Here is a 13,020-nt window from a genome sequence, read left to right as displayed (position 1 = left end):
CATCATTAGGCAGCTTGAATGCTAGATCCACTGGGAGGCAGTCTGGTACCAGACACAGGTTTCCAAACATTTTTGTAAGCAGCAGAAACTTTTGTCCCAAGTGACACTGAGGTACATCATTAAGTAAGTTAGCTAGAGGCTGTACTGTTGTGATCGCCAGGGGTTGGAAGGAGGAGGAGTGCAGAGTGCAGCAATAGGCATGGGGTTTCTTTTTAGGGTAATGAAAATGTTCTGGAATTAGTGGTGATAGTTGCAAAACCCTGTGAATATACTAAAAAGCACTGAACTACACACTTTAAATGGTTGAGTTTTATGCTGTGTGAATTATTATACATCAATAAAAAATATCGTTAAAAACAAGCAGAACTGTTTGGGTTGTAGGAAGATCTGGTGTGGCCATATCACACCCAAAAATCAACTCCAGATGAATCTGGGACTTGAAGCCAAACACAAAATATTAAAACTTTTTGTGGGAAATATTTGAGGGTATTTGAGTTTTGGAAAACATTTGGCATCTTCTAGTTCAGCTGACCATCTGCACACCCCGGGACTTAGCGTCTCCCAACTTAGGGATGCTCAGGCACCACTATCAGAAAAGCCAAACACGCATTGGAGAAGGAGGGGTGTGTCGTGCTCTATTCACATAGTGGGATATTCTACACCAGTGAAAAAACGTCGTCTACAGTAGAGGCCAGAACACTTTTTCTGCAAAGGGCCACATAGTGAATATTTTTGGTTTTGTTGGCCATATGGTCTCTATCACAGCTACTCAGTTGTGCTGTTGTAGCACAAAAGCAGTCATAAACAATTTTCAGAAAGACAGGGTTGGCTGTGTTCCAGTAAAACTTTTTTTTTCTGTCTGTGGGATTGAACTCATGACCCTGAGATTGAGAGTTGCATGCTCTACTGACTGAGCCAGCCAGCCAGGCACCCCTCCAATAAAACATTATTTATCAAAGTAGGCGGTATTTTGCCTTCAGGATGTAGTTCATGGATCCGGAATTACAACATGGATGAGTCTTTGCCTTGTCTAGAACATCCTTCCCCCAAATGGCAGATGGGGCCTCCGCTCTAACATCAGCTCCTCAGAGAGGATTCCCTGACCACCTCAGCTAAAGCAGCCCCAGAGAGCTCTCTCAAGTCCCCTCTGCTTAGTTCTTCCTGGCACCTTTTACTTTTTAGATGATTTTTGTGTTGACTTGTTTTATTGACTTTTCTCTACACAAGGAAGTCTCTTGTGGAGGAGACCAGATCAAGGGCAAGTAAGGGTTGTATGGAGGGCCCAGAATACACAGGGAAACTGAATTCCTGGTGGGTTCTCCAGGTCACTCTCGGCTTTTGCCTTCAGGAGTTGATGGAGAAGGCGGCGTATTAGCTGAGCCACTGAGACCAGAGCACCTTTACATTAACACAGTATGCTGTATTTATCACCTATTTTTTTTTTAAAGATTTTATTTATCTATTTGACAGACAGCAAGAGAGGGAACAAAGCAGGGGGTGTGTGAGAGGAAGAAGCAGGCTTCCTGCCAAGCGGGGAGCCCGACGTCGGGCTTGATCCCAGGACCCTGGGACCATGACCCGAGCTGAAGGTACCCAGACACCCCTATCACCTGTTTTATTACTACCCTCTGGCAGAATGGAGAATGTTCTGCAAGTAGACAAGGAGCATTAAGGGCTTTCCTCCATCATGAGCACCCAGGAGTGAGCGGCTGCGTTCTGTGCCCCAACCATGGGTCCAGAGAAAGCGCAGACACAAGCCCTGCAGCCCAACTCTCAAAAGGCACCTCTCGCTCACACCACATAATCAGGTGCCAGAGCATTGCCACCGCCAGTGAAGAATAATCCGTCAGATCTGTCAGAGCCCAGGCTGGCCGAGAAGCGGAAACATAAAACACAGAAGGAGGGGAGAAAAAAGGGGGGAGACGGAGGGGTGAAGACGAAGTTCAGATGCTCCCTGGGTTTCATTCCAGGAGCCAAAAAAAGTATGGGTCTGAGCTTAACTGGCCCATGAAGCGCGCATAGGCTGGAGGGTCCCCCTGGGCATCCTGGTTGGGGACCTCCATAACTCTCAGCAACATTTAAAAGGTTTATAAAATGGGGCGCCTGGGGGGCTCAGTCGTCGGGCGTCTGCCTTCGGCTCAGGTCACGGTCCCAGGGTCCTGGGACCGAGCCCCGAGCAGGGAGCCCGCTTCCCCCTCTCCCACTCCCCCTGCTTGTGCTCCCGCTCTCCTGCCTCTCTCCCTCTCTGTCAAATAAATAAAATCTTTAAAATAAATAAATAAAAGGTTTATTAAAACATAACTCTCATACAAAGATGGAATGAACACATGGCAAGGATTTATGTACCTGGAGAGTGAGGCTGATTCAAGCATCACAGGTTTTTAATGATCCCATGGTGCCCCCAGTGCATAGACCTCACCACGCAAAGTGCAGACCGAGAAACTTCATCACCCTGGGGGTGTTAGCCATGACCTCCCACCCCTGCACCTGTGCCTCCACGGGGTCCCCTGTTAACGTAAGAGGTGCTTTGGGCTCAGCACTTGGATGTTTCTTGATAGATTGTTACCAGAGCACTGGTTCGAAGTCAGGTCCCACTGCGCGCCACTCAAAAATCAATACTCCAAGACAAGTGATGCTGGGAAAGGAAAAGTTGCTTTATCCAGAAAGCCAGCAACCTGGGAAGATGGCAAGCAGGCGTCTCAAAGGCCATCTTCCCTGTCCAGGTGAAATGGGGAGTTTTAAAGGGTAAGTCATGGGACTGGGGGGTGGGGCACTATGTGCCCGAGAAGCTGGTGCCCATGGGGTTAGTCGGTTCCTTGTTTGGTGACATGATTCTGAACAAACTTGCTGGTTTCAGTGGCAGCTGTTTTTGAATGTGGTTTGGCCTCATCTTCTTGGAAAGTTTGGTCCTTCCCTTCTCGAGACCAATGGTCTACAAATCTCAAGGAAAGTACATTAGTTCTGCTACAGAGCAAGGGACTTAGGTCAGCAAGCGAGAGGTGCGTAAGCTTGAAGCAAGTTAACCCTTTAGACCAGGTGGAGTGCCTTTACAAGGTGACCGTGTCCCAGACTTTGATAGGTAGGGGGACTGCCACCCCGCCACTGGCCCAGGACTGAGGGTGTCCATGGAATGTGACGGAACTTGGGTGGGTCAGTCCCCGAGCTCTGTCCTGGCTCATGTAAACCCGAGAAGCAGCCTGTGCCCGAGCCCCCACTCCACGCTTCCCTCGTTCTCACTCCTTCCCTCCCTGCCCAGGTCAGTCACTTACACAGCCCTGCCAGCCTTGGTGACAAGACCCAGTTCCTGTCCTTCCTTCAGACCCCGGCCAGTGGCCTCATGTGCTCCCGCGGCCCAGCTAGTGGTCCACTTTGGGTGGCCCTGTGTGAACATCTTGGCCCAAGATGAGGATTGCGGGAAGCCCGGCGTCTCTCTGGCCAGCTGGGGCTAAGCCAGGCCAGCATCTGTGCTGAGCCCTCTCCATGTCACTCCCAGTGAACACTAGAGAAGATGGAAGCCATCCTCTGGGAGACAGAGGGCCAAACACCCACTAACATAGTAGCCCTCCTGAGCGACTTACTCTGGGACCATGAAAGGCTTGCTAGGCCCAGCGAATTGGGACAGGTCGGGGTCAGCCTCATACACCCGCGCCCCCCTCCACCAGGCCCTGGCTGATGTAGGAAAGACGTTAGGGTTCGAAGCTGACGGCCAAGAAAGAATTCTTGAGATGTCTTTGGTGCAAAAAGGTGGTTTTATGAAAGCATGGGGATAGGACCCGTGGGCAGAAAGAGCTGCACTGGGGTCGTGAGGAGTGGCTGATGATATACTTTGAAGTTGAAAGGGGGTTAGGGATAGTGTGAGTCTCTAAGGAACTTGGAAGCAAGGTTTCCAGGACCCTGAGGGGGCTAGCTGTTGTTGGGAAAGGGTCGTTTATTACCGTCTAATAAAACCTGAGTCATGAGACCCTTCAGATGTAGATCAGTGGGCCGTATGCTTGGGGGATGATCGCCAAAGTGTATCTTGCGGGGTAGAGTAAAGGAAGTTTCCAAAGGAATTTTTGTACGTTAAAGTAGACTTATGGGGTCCTGGGTGGGGCAGGGGGTTCAGGCTAGGATTGCCTTTGGCCCTTAGCAAAGTATTAACCTCGAGGCAGTTGAGTCCCTAGAGGAATGTCACTCTGCCTGTTTCAAGGACTTGTCAGTGGGCTGTAGATAGTAAGGAAATTTAATAATTTTTCTTTTGCCTTTGTTTTCCACATCATTGGCCACCCCCAGTGATTCCCGGACCCTGCAGGGCTTGCTGGAACTGGTGGCCCGGGGCAGAGCCAGGGCTGGTCTGAGTCAGGCACCACACACCCCACACCATGCTGGCCCAGGTGACCCCAGGAGTATCCAGAACCTCACCAGGCTTTCTGGGCCGGGTGGTCTGGGCCAGGTCCAGGGCAGGTCTAGGTCAGGACCCAGACACCCTGAGCCTGCAGGCCTAGGTCAGGCCCCACATCTCCCGGGCCCTGCAGGAATTGCTGGGCTGAGTGGCTGGGGCAGATCAGGGTCAGGCACCACAGCCCAGTGCATGCTGGCCTCGGTCACCCCCAGATCGTGCAGGACCAGGTGGCCCCAGAGGCTGGGGACTGGTCCAGGTGAGGCCCCATACACTAACACTGTGCCAGCCCTCACCACCTCAGTGTCTTCTGGGACCTGCAGGGCTGGCTGGGCCTGGAAAATGGGGGTAGGTCCAAGTCAGGCCCCACAGCACAGCATACTGGCCCTTTAGCTTCTCCTGGACCCTGCAGGGCTTGCTGGAGCTTATGGACTGAGGTCAGTCTGGGTCAGGCCCCACAAACCCAGCATCATGCCCACCCTGGTCCTCCAACATCTCCTGGAACCTTCAGCACTGGCTGGGTCTGGAGGCTCGGGGCTGGTCTGGGTAAGGACCCAAATGGCCCACACCTGCAGGCCCCAGCCAGCCTGGCGTCTCCTGGAATCTGCGGGGCTTGCAGGGCCTGATGGCCTCAGGGCAGGTCCAGCTCAGGCCCCACGCACCGCACCCCACGCCGGCCCTAGCCATGCCCAAGGTCTCGGGGTACCTCCCAGATCTTGCAGGGCTTGCCAGGCCTGGTGGTCTGGGGCAGATCCTGTCAGCTGCAATCACTGCGCCTCCTGCTGGCCTTGCAGGGTCCTCCTTCCACAGCTCAGCAGCCAGGCCCCGGTGTCCCTGAATTCTCTGCTCACCTGCACCCCATCTGTACCCCGTCCATCTGTTCTTGGAGTGGTCTGGGAGGCCACCATAGGGTACATGTGGCCCTGCAGGAGCCAGGGCCAGTGGGGAACAGCAGGGTGGCGGGCTAGTGGGGTTCTGCTCTGGAAACGGGAGTCTGAGGGGCCGGGAGCACCCCTTCTAGGAAGTGAGTACTGGGGACACGGCCCATGCCCTGCAGGGCACAGGGATGGAGTGCGTCACTTAACGCTGTGGCAGGTGACAGGGTCCATTGTGGACGATTTAGGGAAGGGCTGGGAGCAGGCCGCTCACTCTGCCCAAGGCTGGAAGGCAGGACAGAGACGGGGCTCTTCAGAGAGGATGGGCAAGAGCAGCCACATGGCTAGGGCAGAGGCAGCGTGGGAGACGCAGGGTCGCAAGCTGGCGGAGGCCGGGCTGAGTACGTCCAGAGCGGTTTGGACTCTACTGGGGGTAATGAGGAGGCTGAGGAAGGGAGTGAACGGCCCCAGTTCCTGGCATCAGCTGCTCTATGACTTCTGTGGGCCCTTTCCTCCTTTTTTTTTTTTTAAAAATTATTTATTTTTAAAGATTTTCTTTATTTTTTTGAGAGAGAGAGAATGCGAGCATGAGCAGGGCGAGGGGCAAAGGGAGAGGGAGAAGCAGACTCCCCGCTGAGCAGGGAGCCCGATGCAGGGCTTGATCCCAGGACCCTGGGATCATGACCTGAGCCGAAGGCAGACGCTTAATGACTGAGCCACCCAGGCGCCCCCCTTCCCACGACTCTTGCCCAGAGATGGGAAGTGGGCTCAGGGAGTCAGACAATCCCTTTGCAAGTCCTGAGTAGACCCACTGGCTGTCCGAGGGGAGGTTGTGGAGGGGGAGGTGAGCAGCTACGTTCTTTATGTGGGTGTCTCAGACAGACTGAGGCACCACTGCCCACAGCGTCACCAGGCCTGCCACCATCAGACCCACCGGGGGGCTTATTTCATGTGCTGAATCTGTGGGTGCCTCTCCAGTGTGACTTCACTGTAACTAAGGTGTTTTTCTGGTAAAAGGAGCCTTGTCTTCTTGTGCGTGGGAAGGACACTGGGACTGCTTCCCTGGACTGCTTCTGGACACGGACCAGTCACTGACAACACCCTCTGCTGCAGCACGACTTCCAGGATCTAGCCAGATCCCCCAACAGGGATCCCCCCACTGCTGTTTTGAGTGCAGCCCCTGCCCCGACAGACAGTTTGCAGACCAAAGAGGTGAGGGAGGAATTGCAGAGGCTGAATTCAGAGAGGCCAGCAATGCACCTCCAGCCTCCAGATTCCTGACCTGAAGCCTTCTGTGGAACGATTGGGCTATAAAGGAGGGACAGATGCATGTCTCCTGTGTGTGGTCCATTGAATCCTCACCTAGCAAACACCCAGGTGCCTGGGCCCCAGATGGAGAAACAGAGTGTGGCCTGCCCCCCAAAGCCTATGGTACTCCTCTTCATCATTGTCCCTCCCAGCACTGCCATCTGGACTTCAGTCGATGTTGCTGGGTTTTGTCTATTTTTTTTAACTCCTGTAAGTGGAATCGCACAGAATGTTCTTTTTTGTCTCACATTTCCCTACACGTGACATTTGTGTGATTCACCCTGACAGCTGTGTGTGGTTGTGGCTCTCTGGGTCTCGCGCCTGGTAGGATCCCGTGTGCGGACACATCACGCCTTCTCTTAGGGGACAATAATGAGCAGTGCTGCTGTGAATGTCGCTGTCCTTGTCCCCTGGGGACAAGCAAGTGCATTTCTGTCAGGCGTGGCATCATCAGAACTTAAATGTTCTTACAAAAAAAAATGTAAGGGGATGAATGTGTTAATTAACCCGATAGGAGGAACCCTTTCACCATGTACCGGTGTATCAAGTCATCACGATGTACACTTCAAATATCTTACAATTTTATTTGTCAATTATACTTCAGTACAGCTAAAAGAAAGAAGAATAAGTGAATGAATCAATAAATGGAATACGTGGAATGCTCCCTCCGTGTACCTGGCTTCTCTTTGGCCTTGCTGGCCGGGGGTTTGCCTGGTGCCTTTGACGAGACCAAGTTCCTCACCGTCAGCACGCTGCTTTTCTGCAGCATCTGGAAGGCCTTCTTGCAGCACCCGGGGAAGGCCACTGTGGCTGTGGAGGTCTTCTCCATCCTGGCCCCAACTGCAGGGCTGCTGGATGGCATCTTCATTCCCAAGTGCTGCATCGTCCTGCTGAAACCTGAGCAGAATGTTCTAGCCTGGTGAAGGCCTGGATGCTGGGCTCACTGGGGAAAGGCACGGTGAGGAACCCCGGAGCAAGCGTCTCCCAGGTCCAGGCCACAGAGCCTCATGAGCCTCATGAGTCCGTCCTCACTGAAGATGCTGATGCCACAGGATTTGGACTCATTGTTTTTCTGTGGCTGGAAAGAAAAATAGTTGAGAGATGGAGTACATAGAGCAGAATATTAATGACTGTTAGATCAAGATGATGGGCATATGGATGGTCATTGACTATTCTCTTTGTAGGCATTGTTGAAGATCCTCACAAATACAAGGGTTTAGGGGGCACCCGGCTGACTCGGTTGGAAGAGCATGAGACTCTTGATCTCAGGGACATGAGTCACACCCCATGTTGTGTGTAGAGATTACTTAAAGAAATAAGCTTAATAAATAACCCCCCAAAAATAAAAATAAAAAAGTTGGGAAAAGGCCCATGATGCAGTAACAACAATATTAACGATAACAAGTGTCGGTGAGGACGTTGGAGCCCTCGTCCACTGTTGGTGGGAATGGAAAATGGAAAACAGTTTGGCAGTTCTCCAGAAGATTAAAAATAGAATGACCACATGACCTGGTAATTCCACTCTTAGATACACAAGGACAATGAAAATGTATGTCCACGCAAAAACTTGTGCACAAACGTTAAGAGCAGCCAAAAAGTGGAAACAACTCAAATGTCCTTCAGCTGATGAGTGGACAGAATACGTCATATCCATGCAATGGAATGTGATTTGGCAAAACAGAAATGAGCTACTGGAACTACGACATGGATGAACCTTGAAATACTATGCTGAGTGCATGAAGCCTGTTACAAAAGACCATATATTGTATGCCTTCATTTATAAGCAATGTCCCAAATAGGCAAGTGCATAGAGACAGTCAGTTAGTGGTTGCCTAGGGTGGGGGAGGATGCGTTGGTAGGTGAAGGCTAAGAAGTGCAGGGCTTTTTGGGGGGAAGAAATATTCTAACATTGATTTTCGTGATGGTTGCACAAATATGCGAATATGCTAAAAACCACTGAATTCTACACTGTAAAGGGGCGAATTTCATGGTATGTGAATGATACTTTGATAAAACTGTTAGCAAAAAACAAAAAAGGGGATCAATATGTTACAAAGCATAGCCCTTTGTTATATCTTCCTTTAAAAAAACTTTTTTTTGTTTTTTATTTTTTATTTATTTTTAAAGATTTTATTTATTTATTCATGAGAGAGGCAGAGAGAGAGAGAGAGAGAGAGAGAGAGAGAGAGGCAGAGGGAGAAGCGGGCTCCCAAGGAGCAGGGAGCCCGATGCGGGGCTCCATCCCAGGACCCTGGGATCATGATCTGAGCCGAAGGCAGACGCTTAACCATCTGAGCCACCCAGGCGCCCTATTTTTGTTTTTTAAAAAGATTTATTTATTGGGGCACCTGGGTGGCTCAGCCAGCTAAGCATTTGCCTTCAGCTCAGGTTATGATCTCAGGGTTCTGGGATCGAGCCTCACATCCAGCCTCATGCTCACTGGGGAGCCTTTCTCCCTCTCCTCCCCACGTGTGCTCTCTGTCTCTCTCTCGCAAACAACTTTTTAAAGATTTTATTTATTTATCTGAGAGAGAGTGAGAGAGTGCGAGCGGGGGTAGGGGCAGAGGGAGAGGGAAAGAGAGAAACTCAAGCAGACTCCCTGCTGAGCCTTTAGCTCCAGTCAGACTCCCATCTCCGACCTGAGCCAAAATCAAGTCGGTCGCTTAACCGACTGAGCCACCCAGGCGTCCCTCAAACTACTTAAAACCGTGGATATAATTTTAAGTTGTAATACTGAATATTCCATAGTGCAAAAGTTATTTTTTCTAAAATTTCGATAGTGGAATTTTAGTTATGTTAGAAAATGGTCCTTATCTTTACATTACATATTGTAGTTAAAATAGGACACCAGAACACTGCTTGGGATTTGCTTTCAAATGACACCAAATGCCACAGAGGCTGGGGAGGGGGTTGGGCACTAGCCCTGGGTTTGGGGGGCCTGGGTGGTGCGGTTGGTTGAGCGTGGCTTCAGCTCAGATCCTGATCTCAGGGTTTGGGCTCCCGCTCTGCGCAGAGTTGCTCGGGATGCTCTCTCTCCCTCTCCTTTGCCCTTCCCCTCGTTCGCTCTTTCTCTCTCTAAAATAAATAAGTCTTCAAAAAAAAAAAAAAAGAGGTTTTGAAAATTCCTTAGAGAACCACCACGAAGAGCACAGAGAACCCGGATTTCGGCGAACCCGCCCTGCGCAGAAGACGGCCACGACGTGACAAGCGCGCGCACGGCACCGCCCCGGGACGGGCCGGGGCTCGCACGCGCGCGCGCGGAGGGAACGCGCCCGCCTCGCACGTGCGGCCGGGGAGCCGAGCGCAGGTGCGGCCGCAAGAGGAGGCGAGCCGGCTCTGCACCCCCCTTCCGAACGGAGGTTCCGCTCGCCCGGACAGGAGAGTTTCTCCGCCTTTTAGTCCTCCAGGCGGAGACCACCACCACCCCCGGGATTTTCTCACCTTCCGTACTGTCAAGGAAACATATGGTGAACATCTCGGTTACGAAACACCGTGATTTAGCCGGGACCAAACCCCCTTCCGTTTTAGGGAAGACGTCTCCGATGATTTAGGAGGGACGCCTGCCTGCCTTCCCCACCCGATGAACGGAAGCGACGGCGCACGGACATAACATCTGAATACGTGTCTTTGTCTTACATAAAAAGGACATCAAGACACTTATCTTTACTTCGGCCCCAGGACGGTAGGTGTATCTGGGAAGACAGCGTCTTCGACAGCGGGACGTGAGGGCGGACGGCCCCCAGACACTCCCAACCCCGCGCTGCCAGAGAGCCTTGTGGGAACTGTAGTCCGAGCCTCAGCGCACGACCGGGCCGGGGTGCGCTACAGTGGACTGCAACTCCCAGAAGGCCACGCGCCTGGGGGGACGCCCACTCTCTGGCACCGCCCACTACCTGCCTTCCTCGGGAGGACCCGCCCCGCGGAGCCGCTGGGAAATGTAGTACGAGGCCATAGGTGTCTGCGCCCGCCACCTGGTGGACAAAGCTAGTGTAACTGTAATTCCCTCTAACTTTTAGAATACTTCTCAGGCTTCGTGGACTCTCCGGAGCCGCCGATTGCGCGCTTCTGGAGTTCGGGAACCTGACCAACGGTAACTTCGGGGAATTACAGTGAGAGAACGCTGTCTCACTGCCACCTAGGCCCGGCAGGGGAGCCTAGGCTACCAGGCACCGAAGGCCCTCTCCCCAGCCCAGGCCCGGTCGTGCATGCCCATTGGGCGGCCACCCCCACCTCCGCGCCTTCTGGGAAACGTAGTCTGACTCTCCGGGCGCTCCGCGGGGCCGACTGCTGGACTAGGGCCCGGGCTGCGGCCGCAGGACTACAACTCCCGGAATGCCCGCGCGGCGGGGTCCGTCGCCGCGGAGTCCCCGGCCGCGCTCTCCCATTGGTCAGGGGCTGCAGCGCGGGCTTTTCGGGTCGTGGCGGTTCCGCTTCGTTCTCGGAGCCGCCGTCGCCCCGAGAGGCTGCGCCGGCCGCGCGGCTCCGGTCGTCTCCGGTCGTCTCCGTGGTCCGGGGCCGCCCTGGGCGGTCTGTCCGGGGCCCCGAGCCGGTGGGCGCTGGAGGGAGCGGGTGGGGCTGCAGGCGGCTCCTCGAGGACCTCGGAGTCGGAAGAGGCGGTGGCCGCGGGGCCCCTGGCAGCGCGCCCCCCGGCGGGTGGCCGCGCGCCCTCCGGTCGCGGGCTGGGTCCGGACCCTGCTCCCGAGGCGCGGGTGGGAGTCGGGGCGGCAGCCGGTCGCTCTGGCCCAGCGAGGCGGAGAACCGCAGCAGTCCTGCAGCCCTCACGTACGCCTGCGAAGTCGCGTAACCAGCGGAGATCGGACAAAACCTCCCAGCGGGCGGCTACACGCCCGCGTTCCAGATGTGGCTTCCGCTGCCGCCGTTGCTGTCCTCCGATCCCCCGGAATGATTGCCTAAAGAAGGGAACATCTCTCGGTCCTCCTCCCATCCCCCGGAATGATTGCCTAAAGAAGGGAACATCTCTCGGTCCTCCTCCCATCCCCCGGAATGATTGCCTAAAGAAGGGAACATCTCTCCGTCCGTTTTCATGAAGCCACCGTAACCATGACTCCAAGATGTGCAAACTCCGAGCGCAGGCTCGTCTTTTGAGAAAACGAAAACCACCCCAGGAAGTGGGAACGGCTTCCAAGACCGTTCTGAGGATTAGGAAAATTTCCGTTGGGTAAAGTGCTTACTGAAGTGCAGCGCCCAGCGTGGAAAGAGAACCCTTGGCAAATGTTACCATTATTACCAGCAAATATTAACGTTATCATTTTTATGTACCTGGTGGTATAAAAAAGGAAGGGGAACCCTAAAGGGAACTGATCATTTGGTCTTGAAGATAACAGGTTGATCATGAATGTGGGTGTAAACGTTGGAGTGCAATGGCGGCTCACCTCCGACACGGCTGATGCAGACCCCGATTCCCCCCAGGAAGGCCCAGGCGCATCCCTCAGAAGCCGGAACGCTTTCAGGACATCTCCCTGTACGCGTGGGTGCGATGCTCGCGTTCCCACACAGCCCCTCCCTGCTCTGGGGGCTTGCAGGGCTGAGGGTCGTGGCTCGGCAGACGTGTGGGCACGCTTCAGGGGCAGGTAACCTTCGCTGATGGAGCCGTGGACTTCACCCACGAGGAGTGGGGCCTTCTGGGCCCTGCGCAGCGGACCCTGTACGGTGCCGTGATGCCGGAGGCCGTGACACCGGTCAGCGTGGCTGAGGCTGTTCCCCGTGTCAGCTTCGAGTTGCCTGGGGTCTTGGCAGAGTGGCTTCCATTTAGCTGGGAGTGTGGAGTCCCTGGGGGATTTCTCATCAAACCTCACAGCCTGAGATGACTGCCTGGTTCATTTTGTAGAGCATGTGACTCTTGATCTTGGGGTTGTGAGTTCAAGCCCCATGTTGGACATAGAGCTTACTTAAAAATAAATTTTAAAACATGTTGTCACAAAATGTATATGAAAAAAACCCAAACCTCACAGCTTGATCATTCATTTGCACAGGCCCTTGGAACCTCAAGCCAGGTATTGTTGCCCAGGTAGAGCTCGGAGTAGAGCAACGGATGATGGACAGAGGGCTCTCCCAAGCTTCCTGCGTAGGTGAGATGGGGAAAGGACCTTTACAGTCTGTCTGTTTATGTGTTCCTTCGTGTCTTCCTTTTCTCGTGCTTTTCATTACCTCTGGCATTTCCCTAACTGCCTGGGATCACTTTCCTTTTGCTTAGAGTTCTTTTAGAGTGACAAAATGCCCTCATTTTGTGTTTGCCTGAAAATGCCTTTATTTCATCTTCATTTTGGAAAGATACCATAAACAGAAAATTTTAGGTTGTCAGGTTTTTGTTGTTGTTTTTTCTTTTTCTCAGCACTTTAAAGACACCATGCCCTTGTCTCCTGGACTCCATGGTTTCTGTTGAGAAGTCAACCTCCATCTTACTGTTGTTACTTTGAAGACAATGGGTATTTTTTATTT

At 53.2% G+C, this 13,020-nt stretch overlaps 1 long non-coding RNA gene across 1 annotated transcript in view; it reads left to right on the top strand.

Annotated features, from left to right (window-relative positions):
- The window catches only part of LOC141371789 (uncharacterized), a 40,464-nt gene that overhangs the window by 20,618 nt on the left and 6,826 nt on the right, over window positions 1–13,020 (top strand). The window contains exon 2 of the long non-coding RNA XR_012377022.1: window positions 12,555–12,650. This is a non-coding gene — a long non-coding RNA (uncharacterized lncRNA). The remainder of the gene's footprint in view (window positions 1–12,554; window positions 12,651–13,020) is intronic.

This window comes from Callorhinus ursinus, unplaced genomic scaffold (genome assembly GCF_003265705.2).
Source record: "Callorhinus ursinus isolate GAN/ISIS: 27379988/994484 unplaced genomic scaffold, GSC_fseal_2.0 scaffold100, whole genome shotgun sequence".
In the NCBI taxonomy this organism is placed as follows: Eukaryota; Metazoa; Chordata; class Mammalia; order Carnivora; family Otariidae; genus Callorhinus; species Callorhinus ursinus.
This window is presented reverse-complemented; position numbering and strand designations above follow the sequence as displayed.